Below are 13,844 nucleotides of genomic sequence, written 5' to 3' on the forward strand. Positions count from 1 at the left end.
CATGTGCTGTGGGTTTTTGGCTGGAGAGCGGGGTCCCGGAGGGAGGGGACGGCTGCCCCTTTTCTGTACGGTCTGCCATGTGGCCTTAGTAAGTGAGTGAGTAACTTGTATAGCGAAACAAATGCGAACTTAATCGCCTCAAGGCGCTTGCATCCAGGTAGTTGATCCGAGGGCCTGAATCCGAGTAAAGCTGCAACCCAGATGTCCTGCAGAGCTGACTGGAGCGCACCAAGAAAGATCTGTCTCTGCTTACCGTACAGACCAGTGCCCAGGGCATGTCCTGTGAGGGCTATCCCTTCAAGCTAGGAGAGTTAGTGGATGGGTGTCAGCCAAATGGGATGTTAGTGAGTGTCCTGAAGATAAAATTGTTGCATCAATTCTGCTGCCAGTACAAGCAAAGGACTTATTTCTCGGGCTCCTGTGTCAGTATGCAAGCAGCTAGAACCATGGCAAAATCCCGCCTGGGCCTAGTTCAGCTCTTTGTGTCTCCTGTAAAAGCAGATAATCTGAAGAAGGCATCCGAGCTGGTAAAACAGGCGGCCCAGCAAGGAGCTCAGATTGTAGCTCTGCCCGCTCTATACCAGAGGAGGATTCTGGGAAATTGTACAACACCTGCACTGTGTATGGTCCTGATGGAACATTGCTGGTAAAGCACAGAAAGGTGCACCTCTTTAACCACTTCCATACCGGGGGGCACGTATACACCTTCCCGCCCAGACCAATTTTTAGCTTTCAGCGCTGTTGCACTTTGAATGACAATTGCGCGGTCATGCTACACTGTACCCAAACTACATTTTTATCATTTTGTACCCACAAATAGAGCTTTATTTTGGTGGTATTTGATCACCTCTGGGATATTTATTTTCTGCAAAAAAAATAAAAAAATTACCGAAAATTTAGAAAAAAAAAAGTATTTTTTTGTTTCTGTTATAAAACATTGTAAATAAGTACGTTTTCTCCTTCACTGATGGGCACTGATGGTACTGCACTGACAGGCACTGATAAGGCGGCACTGATGGGCACCGATGAGGTGGCACTGATGTGGTGGCGTTGATGGGCACTAATATGCGGCACTGACGGGCGGCACGGATGGGCACTGATAGGCGGCACGGATGGGCTTGGATAGGCGGCACGGATAGGTGGCACAGATGGGCACGGATAGGCGGCATGGACGGGCACGGATAGGCGGCATGGATGGGCACTGATAGGCGGCATGGATGGGCACTGATAGGTGGCACGGATGGGCATAGATGGGCACTATTGTATGTGTTGTACTAATGGATGCCAATCAGTGCCAAACAATGCCTGCCAATCAGTGATGCCCATTGTGGGCACTGAATGGCATCCATTGCGGCACTGATTGGCATCCATTTTGTGTGTCCTCCTCATCCCTGGTGGTCTAGGGTGGCATCCTTTTTTTTTTTTAACTGGTGGTCTATATGGCCATCCCTGGTGGTCCAGTGGGCATCCCTGGTGGTCCAGTGGGCATCCTCGGGGGGGCTGTGCTGATAATCGATCAGCACAAACCCCCCCCTGTCACAGGAGCAGCCGATCGTCTCTCCTCTACTCGCATCTGACAGACGCGAGTAAGGAAAAGCCGATTACCGGCTTTTCCTGTTTACATCGTGATCAGCCGTGATTGGACAAGGCTGATCACATGGTAAAGAGTCTCCGTGAGAGACTCTTTACCTTGATCGGTGTTGCAGGGTGTCAGACTGACACCCTGCAACAACGATCGCCGCGATGCGCGCCCCCGGGGGCGCGCAGCGGCTCAGGATCCTGAGGACGTCATATGACGTCCAGTCAGGATTCTACAACCACTTTGCCGACGTCAATATGTCATTGGCGGGCGGCAAGTGGTTAATATTGATGTTCCAGGGAAGATTCGATTCCAAGAATCAGAAACACTAACCCCTGGGGAAAGCTTTTCTGCGTTTGACACACCCTATTGCAAGATTGGAGTGGGCATCTGTTATGACATCAGGTTTGCTGAACTCGCCCAGATATACACAAAGAAAGGCTGTCAGTTATTGGTATATCCCGGAGCATGACAACAGGACCTGCACATTGGGAGCTGTTGCAGAGAGCACGGGCTTTGGACAACCAAGTCTATGTTGCCACCGTGTCTCCAGCCAGAGAGGAAAAAGCCTCCTATATAGCTTGGGGACACAGCACTGTGGTCAGTCCATGGGGGGAAGTCATTGCTAAGGCTGGGGCAGATGAAACCATCATTTCCACAGATATAGACTTGCAATACCTCGCTCATATCCGTCAGCAAATACCAATTCATAGCCAACGTCGCCATGATCTCTACAGTGTGGAAGAGAAGCCCAAATAAACTCCTTAGATGTCTTTTTTTCTTTACACAAATTGTATTCCTGATCAGAACAGTGATTATTTATAAGGACTTAATAAGGAGTATATAGGTTGTTGGAAAATATATCTGTAATTAAATGTAAATTCTCTCACCGAGTAAAGAGGAGCTCCAGAGTTTCCATACTTGCAGTTCCTTGATCATCCAGAGGAGGGCTACGATCATAATGCATCAGTGGTGGAAGATATCCAAATTCATCACTGTAATGTAGACTTCAGTTCGTTTATCGTGATTCGTAATGAGTCGTAATTTCGTAAGACGTTAGTTATCGTATTCGTACTCTTTAGTATTTTCGTAACACTCTTTTTTCCATTTCCGTTTTTTTCTGTTAGTTTATTTTTCGTTGAATCGAGATTAGTATTTTCGTTATATTCTGTATTCTGCCGCGTTCGTATTTTTAAAATGATTTTATTCGTTCCTTCGTTTTTACGTTAGTTTAATATTCGTTGTTTTGCTATTCGTATTTATATTCTATTTTCCATCATGACGCGTTCGTATTTTCGTAAGAAATATATTTTCGTTGCTTTATGATCATTCGTATTTTCGTGTCTAATTTCCTTTGATTGTAAAAACGTAATTTTGTAGATTTTATTTCATTCGTAATTCTGTTAGAATACATTTTACGTTTATTCGACACACTACTTCTGAATTTTGTAATTCGTACTTTACTGTGATTGACTTGACTGTCTAAGGCTGCATTCACACCTAGGCGATTTGCGGCGTTTTTTACCGCGATTTGCCGCGACAAATTGCAGCGTTTTTTACCGCGATTTGCCGTGACAAAACGCAGCGTTTTTTACCGCGATTTTCACTGGAGGGGTGATTACACAGTATATATTTTCCCTACTGTATGTGTGGTGCCCTTGATGTAAATGTTCAGAGAACTAAATCTACCACTAGATGGCAGCCTACAACTAGTCGGCCTTACAACAGTCTGTAGCTCCTCAACATTCTACAAACAGCTTACACAGCATATGGCTGCATACAGGGGCGGACTGACAACTCATAGGGCCCCCGGGCAATAGAAGATTATGGGGCCCCCGGGCTTACAGATGGCCACCACGCCAGGAGGCAGTGCAGAGGCGGGGCAGCTAAAATCTCAGGATTTTCACATCAAAAGCATGTCGGTTTTGGACATATCAGGGACATACTGTTCCTGGTTTTATTGAGCCTGGCAACCCTGATGGGGCCCCTAGTGGCATGGGGCCCTCGGGCAGTGCCCGAGAGTCCCAATGGTCAGTCCGCCCCTGGCTGCATATGACTTTTTTTGTATTGTTTTATTTCTATTACTATGTGCCGGTAATAGTGCTATAGTGTTCTTATTGGACGTGTGTTTGTAATGCTGGGTAATGAGATCTCAAACCAGCCCCATACTAACATGACCAAACCAGCCCCATACTAACATGACCAAACCAGCCCCATACTAACATGACCAAACCAGCCCCATACTAACATGACCAAACCAGCCCCATACTAACATGACCAAACCAGCCCCATACTAACATGACCAAACCAGCCCCGTACTAACATGGCCAAACCAGCCCCATACTAACATGACCAAACCAGCCCCATACTAACATGACCAAACCAGCCCCATACTAACATGACCAAACCAGCCCGATACTAACATGACCAAACCAGCCCCATACTAACATGACCAAACCAGCCCCATACTAACATGACCAAACCAGCCCCATACTAACATGACCAAACCAGCCCCATACTAACATGACCAAACCAGCCCCATACTAACATGACCAAACCAGCCCCATACTAACATGACCAAACCAGCCCCATACTAACATGACCAAACCAGCCCCGTACTAACATGGCCAAACCAGCCCCGTACTAACATGACCAAACCAGCCCCATACTAACATGACCAAACCAGCCCCATACTAACATGACCAAACCAGCCCCTTACTAACATGACCAAACCAGCCCCATACTAACATGACCAAACCAGCCCGATACTAACATGACCAAACCAGCCCCATACTAACATGACCAAACCAGCCCCATACTAACATGACCAAACCAGCCCCGTACTAACATGACCAAACCAGCCCCATACTAACATGGCCAAACCAGCCCCATACTAACATGACCAAACCAGCCCCGTACTAACATGACCAAACCAGCCCCATACTAACATGACCAAACCAGCCCCGTACTAACATGACCAAACCAGCCCCATACTAACATGACCAAACCAGCCCCGTACTAACATGACCAAACCAGCCCCATACTAACATGACCAAACCAGCCCGATACTAACATGACCAAACCAGCCCCATACTAACATGGCCAAACCAGCCCCATACTAACATGACCAAACCAGCCCCATACTAACATGACCAAACCAGCCCCATACTAACATGACCAAACCAGCCCCATACTAACATGACCAAACCAGCCCCATACTAACATGACCAAACCAGCCCCATACTAACATGACCAAACCAGCCCCATACTAACATGACCAAACCAGCCCCGTACTAACATGACCAAACCAGCCCCGTACTAACATGACCAAACCAGCCCCATACTAACATGACCAAACCAGCCCCATACTTACATGACCAAACCAGCCCCATACTAACATGGCCAAACCAGCCCCATACTAACATGACCAAACCAGCCCCATACTAACATGACCAAACCAGCCCCATACTAACATGGCCAAACCAGCCCCATACTAACATGACCAAACCAGCCCCATACTAACATGACCAAACCAGCCCCATACTAACATGACCAAACCAGCCCCATACTAACATGACCAAACCAACCCCCATACTAACATGTCCAAACCAGCCCGATACTAACATGACCAAACCAGCCCCATACTAACATGACCAAACCAGTCCCATAATAACATGACCTTACCGCAGCCTGAAAAAGGAGTACACATTCTCTGAACCCTCCCCCCCACTTCCGGTGACGTCACACTGACTGAAAAGCGATCACTATACTGAATCTGAGCCCTCAAATCCAAATTCAAGCCGAGAACCAGAATGGGGAAAGAATTGGGATTAAAGTGATTGGGCTGGTCTGAGTATTTCTGGGATTTTCTGGGATTTTCACACACAATCATCTCTCGGGGGTTTACAGAGATTGGTGGGGAAAAAGAGAAAATATCCAGTGAGCGGAGGTTGTGTGAAGGAAAATGACTCGTTGATGTCAGAGGAGAATGGGCAGATGATAGAAAGACAAGAGTAACTCAAATAACCCCTCGTTACATCCAAGGTATGTAGAATACCATCTCTGAATGCACAACACACCCAACCTTGAAGCACATGGGCTACAGCAGCAGAAGACCACACCGGGTGCCACTCCTGTCAGCTAAGAACAGGAAGCTGAGGCTACAATTGGCACAGGATCACCAAAATGTGACAATAGTGTAGCACCCTCTACCGTAGGTAGGTGCTAGAGTAGGATTTTTGCTAGGGCAACTGTCAGAGAAAGTAAATTTAGACAGGCCTATGCTTCAGGCTAGGCCTGCTTGTTTTGATCTGGGGGGCAGGGAGTGGCTAGTGTAGCAGTGGGTGTGACCACCTGTGCTCTAGTTCTGAGGCACCTCCCCTGCTTCCAGAGAGAATGTTCTGGAAGAGAGGCAGGGCCAAGGACTGGAGTGGCAGGCAGCTCATGTCAGGAGCCCTGACCAATCCCCACTTGGTATTGGCAAGGGACAGGCCTCCCATATAAGCTGAGGTCACATGCCATTCGGGAGAAGTTGTCGGCCGGGAGACTGGAGCATTAGACAGCAGCAGGAGGCCATCCCCATCTGGGGGGGGGGCTGCGCCAATAGCGGAGGAGCCCAGGAGAGCTGGGAGGGAGCTACATCTTTACACGGTCATGGATGGAGTGTCCTGGAACAGAGGGGCTGGAGAAGCTGTCGGAACATATGTCCAGTCAAAGTTCTTCATCATGGACTCGGGGCAGGAGAAGGTCCGTGAGTGTAACACAGTGGAGTTCTGGATAAGGCATGCCAGGGGAGCTGGGTGCAAGGCCAGAGGAGAGACTGTGGGGAGTGTGCAGGATTTGCAGACCGGACTAGCTGGGAGCAGTATTCCACCAACCAGCACATGCTATTAAATTACTAGGCTGCCGGGGGGAGGTACTGCAGACCTCTGGCTTAGTAACAGCATCTGGGATGTGGTGGAATGGGATGCCACGAAGAATGAAGGCAAAAGGGGGTCCAACCCGATACTAGCAAGGTGTACCTAATAAAGTGGGTCCAACCCGATACTAGCAAGGTGTACCTAATAAAGTGGGTCCAACCCGCTACTAGCAAGGTTCACCCAATAAAGTGGCCAGTGAGTGAATATTTTACTTTACTCAACTTACTACACTCAGATAGCGCTGTTGCGTCTCTCTGCCAACCGACATTTTTACTATGATGGTGCAGTGAACACGAGTGATATAATGTGAGGTGGATTAGGGGCCTGCTGTTCTTGCACCAAAGGGGTTTATTGCCCAAAGAGCTAGCACTCAGAATTAAAGTGCTGCTTCCTAACTGACCCTCATCTGTGGTTCTACCCCTCCATCTAAAATCTAATCTTATTTTCATACTGTCCTTTACTCCACAACTCAGGTTTAGTTTCACTTTCTGGTGATGGAAGAATGAGTCAGAGTTATGTTATCTGTCCATCTACAGAAATACCATACAGACGATGTACCAGGAAATGTTTATTTGAGGCCTCAGATCTCTGAAAGTATTTTCTGGTGATTATTGTATGATTTTCCCCTCTGTACACCCTTTACTTCTGCCAGATCGCCTCCAGACGAGGTTATAGAACATCATTGGTATGTGTTTGCCACCATTCCTATACATATCTGACATTCGTATCTCCCCTCTCATCATTCCGTGCGAGATAGGAAGGTGCGAGGCGGCTCTAACAACCAGTGGCCGGGAGTAGACTCAAGAGGTGGAGGAGGAGCCGGAGACAGCAATACTGGGGCTCGGTCTATACCTGTCCCCTGAATTCCCAGTGTCCATTTTTTTTAAATTGGGGTGGCACATGGGGGGAACAGTATAATGTTGGGGGGGCATGGCCCCCTCTGGCCCTTCCCTAGTGACACCACTGTTCTTCACTGTTGTTGGAGGTTTCCACGGAATTCTTTTCTGTCTGTTTACCGTCCTCCGTCGCCGGCCAAGGACCCTTTGTACACACTCAACCAGATTCCTTGGAGTTGCCCCCGAGTCAGTGTCAGGATGTCCTTGTTCCTGCCTTTAACCTTTCTTTTCTTCCTCCTTCCTCTCCAGTTTTTTAGTTATTTCATTCCACAATGAGAGTTCCTTGTTCCTATGACCCCTGTACAGACCTGTGACCCCCACAGCCTCCAGTGTACCCCAGCAAGTGCCCACAGCATCCCTGTACACATGTATCTTCACCATACCCTAGATCTTTAGTGACTCCTGTGCCATCCAGTGGCCCAGAGCATCTTGGTTCACCCAGTGACCCTAGTATTTTCTGTGGCATGTGGTGTTCGGGTTTCTTTCTCTCTGGTTATCAACCATGTTTTAGTATCTGACCTTGCTTGTTCACTGCCCACCCTGACCTCAGGTCTGTCTCCATTTACAAGATTGGCTATCAATTCTGTACTACACCCTGGTTCTTTTCTAGGTCAACTGCCACTTGCATGGGTGTTTCCAAGATCCGCAACCTGGAAACCATCCTACAGTAAAGTCCATCACCCCTTGTGGTGTGTGTCCGAGGGCTTCAACCTAGGAGTAGCCCTGCAGTAAAGCCCATCACCCCATGTGGTGTGTGTCTGAGGCCTTTAACCTAGGAGCAGCCCTGCAATAAAGCCCATCACTCCTTGCATGATTTTTTTCTGAGGGCTGCAATCTCGGAGCTGACCTGCAGTAAAGCCCATCGTCCCATGCAAGGTGTGTCTGAGGGCTGCAACCTGGGAGCTGCCCTGCAGTAAAGCCCAGCACCCTTTGTGGGGTGTGTTTGAAGGCTGCAACCTGGAAGCTGCCCTGCAGTAAAGCCCAGCACCCCTTGTAGGGTGTGTCCAAAGTCTGCAACCAGGGAACTGCCCTGCAGTAAAGCCTGTCACCCCTTGTAGGGTGTGTCCAAAGGCTGCAACCTTGGAACTGCCCAAAGGCTGCAACCCGGGAGCTGCCCTGCAGTAAAGCCCATCACTCCTTGTAGGGTGTGTCCAAAGGCTGCAACCTTGGAGCTGCCCTGCAGTAAAGCCTGTCACCCCTTGTAGGGTGTGTCCAAAGTCTGCAACCAGGGAGCTGCCCTGCAGTAAAGCCTGTCACCCCTTGTAGGGTGTGTCCAAAGGCTGCAACTTTGGAACTGCCCAAAGGCTGCAACCCGGGAGCTGCCCTGCAGTAAAGCCCATCACCACTTGCAGGATGCTCTGGTAAATACAAGGTTGTTCTTTAGACTCTGCTCCATGTCTCCTCCACCGACCATGCATATGGCACAGATGGTCCACCATAAACGGGTCCACAAGCAAACAAAGATAAGCTGGGTTCAAAGAATTGGATCAGAGACCAATGTCCCACAAAAAACAGGGGACGCTATCTGTCCTGGGTCAGTTCTAGAAGACAAAACTCCCCATACACATTACAGTATGACCTTTCAATGTCTGCTACAACCTGGGAGCCATCTGGCAGCAAAGCCCAACACCCCATGCATGCGTGGGGTGGAGCTGGTGAACACCAGGCAGCTCCTTAGACTCTGTGCCTTAGTTCATACATCCACCAAATATGCGGATGGCACAGGGGGTCTCAAATCCCTGCCCATACATGACAAGTACAGGTAGCAAACACACAAAGATAAGCCAGGGTCGGAGATTTGGAGAAGACAAGCAATGGAGTCACAAAATACCACGAGGAACCTCTTTGTTTTTGGTCTGTTCCAGAAGACTAAGGTTCACCATGCACGTTACAATCTGACCTTGCAGACAACCTTTAGATTTACCACAACTGTGTAATATGAAGCCCTACCAAAACAATCCCATCAATCTGTATCCAGTCCGGCAAATCCTTGCACTACATACTTGTTGGGAGAAGAATGCAGTCAGATTAGTATGTATGTGGTGAGCCTAAGTAGAAGTAACCGCCTGCCATCGTCTACAGAGGAGATGGAAAAAACATCTGTTCCCCGATCTCCTCTCTGATGAATAAGGCCAGAACGACGGGTTTTGTCACTTACGGTTTCAGAGCTGTCATTCCCTGGCTGGTACAGCCAATCTGTGCTTGGTTAGCTTTTTGGAGGGCAAGGGAGGCATCAGGGGTCTGATAGATCCCTGATGTCTCCATGGAGAGCTCCCAAAGTTATGGTTCTTGGCCCTCCCATTCCTTAGGCCCCGTACACACGAGAGGATCGATCCGCTGAAATTGATCCGCGGATCGGTTTCAGCGGATAGATCCGCTGGTGTGTACGATCCAGCGGATATTTATCCGCGGATATATTTCGGGCCGACCGATTTCCAGCGGATAAAAATTTCTTAGCATGCTAAGAAATCTATCCGCTGGAATCGGCTCCAGCGGATCGATCCGGTGGTCTGTACAGACTCACCGGATCGATCCGTCCGAACACATCCCTCGCATGCATCGTAATGATTCGACGCATGCGTGGATATCCTTATATGACAGCGTCGCGCACGTCGCCGCTTCATCACCGCGGCGACGGCGCGACACGTCACCGCGGACGGAATTCCGCAGGGATTTTGATCTCCTGGTTAGTACAACCAGGAGATCAAAATCCGCCAGAGGATTTATCCGCGAATACGGTCCGGAGGACCGTTTCCGCGGATAAATCCTCTTGTGTGTACCCGGCATTAGGGGTGCTGGGACTGCTGGAAACTGCTTCCATGTGAACACAGGAGGGAATTGGGGAATATCCTTTCCTCTCCTATGGCTAAAAATCCTGGAAACAATGTGTGGCATGTCACTTCTGGGGTCACAGCTGTCATTCCTAGGCTAGCATAGCTGAGTATGCAGCTATACAAGCACGATCTGTGCTTAAATATCTGCATTGGAGGGCAGGGGCGAGATTTGGGCATCTAATAAACCACATGATTGATCAATTATGCTATATCACCCAATAATATGATCAATAAAGCTGTATCACCCAATAATGTGATCAATGAAGCCATATCACCCAATAATGTCATCAACAAAGCCATATCACCCAATAATGTCATCAATGAAGCCGTATCACCTAATAATGTGATCAATGAAGCCGTATCACCCAATAAGGTCATTAACAAAGCCATATCACCCAATAATGTCATCAATGAAGCCGCATCACCCAATAATGTGATCAATGAAGCCTAATCACGTAATAATGTCATCAATGAAGCTGTATCACCCAATAATCTTCTGTAGAAGAGTGGTGGTGACGTGTTGAAGAACATTTCTCTGGAATCTTGGCTGAGATGTTGTGACTGAAAGTGGCTTCATTCCAGGAGATCAGAGACCTCCGAATAAAACAGGCAGGAACGAGGGCAGCCTCTTGTATTTGTGTTTCTCGTTAATACTTATAATAAAGAAAACTTAGATAACATAGAAAACACATGATAACATCTCCCAATAATGTCATCAATGAAGCCGTATCTCCCAATAATTTGATCAATGAAGCCGTATCTCCCAATAATGTGATCAATGATGCTGTATCTCCCAATAATGTCATCAATGAAGCCGTATCTCCCAATAATGTCATCAATGATGCCGTATCTCCCAATAATGTGATCAGTGAAGCCGTATCTCCCAATAATGTGATCAGTGAAGCCGTATATCCCAATAATGTGATCAGTGAAGCCGTATCTCCCAATAATGTGATCAGTGAAGCCGTATCTCCCAATAATGTGATCAATGAAGCCGTATCTCCCAATAATGTGATCAGTGAAGCCGTATCACCCAATAAAGTCATCAATGAAGCCGTATCACCCAATAATGTGATCAATGAAGTGAGTGAGTGAGTAACTTGTATAGCGCTACAAATGCAAACTAAATCGCCTCAAGGCGCTTTGTATCCAATGTCGTCGTCCAGCCACGCTTCAGAAGAGATGGGTCATACGTTTTTTTCTGAAGGCCCGATTGTTTTCTTCCCTCCGAATGTCTCTAGGTAGAGAGTTTCATAGCCACGGTCCTTGGATTGCGAATCTTCGTTCTCCCTTCGATTTGTAGCGGGACTTGAGGATGTGGAGGAGGTTCTGATTAGTTAATCGTAGAGCCCGATTAGGGGTGTAGTGCTTTATTTTCTCGCATAAGTATTGAGGCGCGTTTCCTTGTGTGCATTTGTGGGTGAGGCAGAGTTTCTTGAATGTCACCCGATCCTTTACGGCTAGCCAATGGAGAGTCCAAAAGACCGGGGAGATTGGTTCCCACAGTTACCAGTCTGGCTGCAGTGTTCTGGACGACTTGTAGACAAGAAATCTGGTATTTCGGTAGTCCTAGGTAGAGGGAGTTTGTATAGTCGAGTCTGGAATTGATGATTGTTCCAACTACTACTGCTGTGTCTTCTTCCGGGATGAAGGGGATAAGTCTACGCAGCAAGCGGAGAAGATAGTGAGATCCGCTGACTACTGATCCTATTTGTGTGTCCATAGACATGTCTGAGTCAAAGATGACTCTGAGGCTTTTTACTTTAGTGCTTGGGGTGATGGTTTGTCCAAAGATGGTGGGAGGAGTCCATGTCGTCCTACATTTTGTCTTCCGGTTTGCGTGAAGAAAGAGAAGTTCTGTTTTGGATCCATTGAGTTTGAGGGAGCTCTCTGTCATCCAATTATCTATCAATGTCGGGCATTTTTCTAATCCATGATATTGGTCTTTTTTGTTGGTAAGGCGAAGGTAAAGTTCAGTGTCGTAAAGATAAAGTTCAGTGTCATCTGCGTAGGAGTGGTAGAGCAGGTCTTGTTTGCTAATGATTGTGAGGAGTGCGTGGAGGTAGATGTTGAAGAGCACGGGCGACCGGGGGTGATCCTTGCGGGACTCCGCATGTGACGTGCAAGCCTCTGACGTAAGGGCTACTAGTTTCACTGTCTGGGATCGATTCTCTAGGAAGGATGCGAACCAGGGTAGATCTGAGTCTGCGACTCCACCTACTTCTGTGAGACGAGTGAGAAGAATTTTGTGGTCTACTGTGTCGAAAGCTGCACTTAGGTCCAGCAGCACCAGAAGACACGATTCTCCTTCGTCCACTGATTGGAGAGCATCATCCCATATTTTGAGAAGTGCCGTTTCTATCCCGTATCCTGGGCGGAAACCCGATTGTAGTGGGTCCAGGAGTTTGTGGGAGTCCAGATGGGGTTGTAGCTGTTGTACTACTGCTTTCTCCATGATCTTGGAGATGGTGCTAAGGCTTGTTATCGGTCTGCGGCAATTTGGGTCTTTGGGGTCGAGGTTGGGTTTCTTTAGGAGGGGTTTGATTATGCCTTGCTTGAGAGAAATTGGAACAATACCTGAATAACTGATTTATGAGATGTGTTATGGAGGGTGCCACGATTTCGTAACATTCTTTCAAGAGTTTTGTAGAAATGATGTCGTTTGGTGCTGTAGTGTCTCGGAGATTTTTGATGATGCTTTTGGTGGTGTCGATGGTAATTGGTAGCAGCGTGAATAGCATTGATTGAGGAATATTTATATTGATGTTTTTTTCTTGCTTTGGCTGGATGAGGTCGGTTTTTTGTTTTTTTTGTCAATAATGTCATCAATGAAGCCGTATCACCCAATAATGTCATCAATGAAGCCGTATCACCTCATAATGTGATCAATGAAGCCGTATCACCCAATAATGTGATCAATGAAGCCGTATCACCTCATAATGTGATCAATGAAGCCGTATCACCCAATAATGTCATCAATGAAGCCGTATCACCTCATAATGTGATCAATGAAGCCGTATCACCCAATAATGTGATCAATGAAGCCGTATCACCCAATAATGTCATCAATGAAGCCGTATCACCCAATAATGTCATCAATGAAGCCGTATCTCCCAATAATGTCATCAATGAAGCCGTATCACCTCATAATGTCATCAATGAAGCCGTATCTCCCAATAATGTCATCAATGAAGCCGTATCTCCCAATAATGTGATCAATGAAGCCGTATCACCTCATAATGTCATCAATGAAGCCGTATCTCCCAATAATGTGATCTATGAAGCCGTATCTCCCAATAATCTTCTGTAGAAGAGTGGTGGTGGTGACGTGTTGAAGAACATTTCTCTGGAATCTTGGCTGAGATGTTGTGACTGAAGGTGGCTTCATTCCAGGAGATCAGAGGGCAACCTCTTGTATTTGTGTTTCTTGTTAATAATAAAAGAAAACACAGGAGGAGCCACTTATTTAATGAGGAAGTCACTAAGGAAATATTTTTAGCAAATATTGCATGAGTTTTTTTACTTTGATGTTTATTTAGGTGGAGATAAGGAAATAGAGGTTGGAAGGTTACATGGAAGGGGTCAGACAGAATTCCTGATGCTACAATTTTAGCAC

The 13,844-nt window shown here is 47.2% G+C and overlaps 1 pseudogene; it reads left to right on the top strand.

Moving 5' to 3' along the window:
- Positions 1 to 431: 431 nt before the first annotated feature.
- Positions 432 to 2,352, top strand: LOC120933809 (annotated as a pseudogene).
- Positions 2,353 to 13,844: the final 11,492 nt, after the last annotated feature.

The sequence above is a fragment of the Rana temporaria genome, chromosome 3, assembly GCF_905171775.1.
Source record: "Rana temporaria chromosome 3, aRanTem1.1, whole genome shotgun sequence".
Classification (NCBI taxonomy): Eukaryota; Metazoa; Chordata; class Amphibia; order Anura; family Ranidae; genus Rana; species Rana temporaria.